Source organism: Etheostoma spectabile, chromosome 5 (genome assembly GCF_008692095.1).
Source record: "Etheostoma spectabile isolate EspeVRDwgs_2016 chromosome 5, UIUC_Espe_1.0, whole genome shotgun sequence".
NCBI classification, from domain to species: Eukaryota; Metazoa; Chordata; class Actinopteri; order Perciformes; family Percidae; genus Etheostoma; species Etheostoma spectabile.
In genome coordinates this window covers 14,247,790-14,250,284 of record NC_045737.1, presented here as the reverse complement: position 1 = coordinate 14,250,284, position 2,495 = coordinate 14,247,790, and the positions used below count along the sequence as shown (strand labels likewise).

At 36.8% G+C, this 2,495-nt stretch overlaps 1 long non-coding RNA gene across 3 annotated transcripts in view; it reads left to right on the top strand.

Annotated features, from left to right (window-relative positions):
* The first annotated feature begins 1,799 nt into the window (after positions 1 to 1,799).
* The window catches only part of LOC116688840 (uncharacterized), a 78,599-nt gene continuing 77,903 nt past the window's right edge, over positions 1,800 to 2,495 (top strand). For all 3 annotated transcript variants that reach the window (XR_004331867.1, XR_004331869.1, XR_004331868.1), the window contains exon 1: positions 1,800 to 1,904. This is a non-coding gene — a long non-coding RNA (uncharacterized LOC116688840). The remainder of the gene's footprint in view (positions 1,905 to 2,495) is intronic.

The following is a 2,495-nucleotide window of genomic DNA, read 5'->3' as shown; positions in this document are numbered from 1 at the left end:
GTGTGTGTGTGTGTGTGTGTGTGTGTGTGCGTGTGTGTTCCTTGAACTTTAACTCAGTGGTTGGAGTGGGACGAGCCACCAACAGAAGGTCTGGGGGCTCTAACACATGTAGCAGCTTTAACTGCCATCAAAAGGAACCTGCATGGCTACTGTGCAGTCAGAAGCTGCAGAGGCCAACTGGGCTGACTCATAAATCCATTGTCATTCAGCATGTGAAACATGGATAAGCTCTCAGACTGAACAATGGATCGGGGACCCCTGTATAGGCATCTGACATGCTTTAGCTCAGATTAGTGAGTAAAATATAGGTTATCCTCTGATTTAGGTGACAAATGCTCTTCATGGAAATATGAACGGTAATGACTAAGTGCCATTGTTTTAAAGCTTCTATAATATTGCTGTCTAATGTTGTTTCTTTGTTTGTTTGTTTAGTGAACAATATGCAAATGGTTGTGGCTGATATAGGATCAGTCCAAATATCACACACACAACACATTTCTTTTAAATGCATGCATGTTTAGGCACATGAATTGTGATTTAAATGTATTGCAAAACTGAAAACATGAAAAAAAAATGAATCATCAGTTGGTCAAAGGTCAGAGCAATAGCAAATGCTTTAATAATCATCTTCATCAGATTGGAGAATAATTAGAATAGAGGGAAGTCGTTGGATGGAACACAATGTATTAATATCAATCAGTGGATACAATAATGTAAATTAAAGCAACTGGACACAAAAAGTAATTTAAACCATTAATTGCTCAATAACTCAGTAACTGTACATATTATATTAGGCTGGGATTTAAGCTCTATTGTTTTACTACCCATTGCTTTTAATTCACACATTTGCATTTGTGATGAGGGTAATTAGGATCTATTTATTATTCACACAATCCCTCATAAAAGGCTAATGAGCATTTGTTTTGACGACAGTAAAAATGCAAGAGAAAACGATTTATTTTTGTTAGCACTCACAGGTCATTATGCTGTAGCCATTTGTCAGGGGCGTAGCATCCTCTGCTTGATATGAGTTGAGAAAAGAGCTCACTCTTTCACTCCTCTCAGAAAGGACTGATGTGCCTGACAATACGTGTCTTCCCACCAGGGGTCCATCTGTAATTTTAAGAGGTCTAATGTTTATTCATTTACGTTTCGTATGATTTTGCACCCCACTTCCATCTCAGCAGGGCTTTTTGTGACATTGTTTTTGTGCAGACCTCTAACAGGTCTAACCGCTAACAGGGATCTAAATAAAGAATGCTACTTTTGGAGCCAGAAAATCATAATTTGGGGGAAAGGTGGCGCAAATGAGGTGGATTGAGCAAGCCATAGACTGTCATTGGCTGAAAGCACCGTCAATCAGGCAGAAACTTCCCAACAAGCGTACTTTTAAATTACATAGTATTTTGTATTTAGTTTTTAACACCAAGTAATTTTGAAGCTAATATTTATGGCTACACCTTGCTATTAATGAAATGAATCTTGTTGAAGCATAACAGTCTATGGGTGGAGCAGGCCATGATATGGAGCAATCAGCAACTACCATAGTAACTAGATCCAACTGCTATTGGATGAGAGCCCTGTCAATCAAACATCACTCTCCTAAAACAAACTTTTCTTTTAAATGAATTGCTCAAAAATTGTCTCTGAGCCCATTTTATTAATGTAATTAGTCATTAGGATTAGGAACATATATATATATGTATATATATAAATATATATAGAAAATGATGCTTTGTATTTTGAAGAAGTGGGAGTGGCCACCAGTCACTTAGCTTACAGTTTAATCAAAAAGTCCCGCCTCCTCTGCTAGCTAAATCCCCCCGTCGTGTTAGCTGGAACTTTCTAGAAGCATTCATACCCCAGACAGAGGAAAGACTGGTGTAAAAAGTGGGGAAAAGGAGGTAAGACAGAAAGAAACGTATCTTATGAAGCTAATACTATGGCCAGCCAAACAAACTATTTATCTAGTTAGCCTGGTTAGGTTATTTAGACTAGCTAACCTCAATATTTGTTTTGCTAGCTCAGTTTTAAACTAGTCTGTAGCTACCTCAGTGACAACTAGTTTAACTGGCTAAAAGACCTGCCAGCATCACACATGCCATGGCTGTGTATTAATATAAATGCATTCATTTATCATTTTTAAATTTAGTTAACTTAGCTTGTATAGCTAACTTTCACTTTGCCCATTAAATTAAACATTGTGATTAATTATGTCTTTAGTAATTAGCTACTATCTGTGCCTGAGATTTTTTTTTTTTTTTTTTTAATAAAACCTCCTCTGGTACAATATGAAGCAAACATGTATCAGTTTGGGTAAAAAGAGTCGTAATATTAAATGTGAATGCACTATAGTAGGGTTTACCTATCAATATTTCTGAACAAGACATTTGGGCGATACACAACATTTTAGACGAATCAATATATCTTAAAATATTGGCTTCAGTTCTAACTGTCTTGACCAGTGTCTGTGTGTGTCTGTGTCTGTGTGTGTG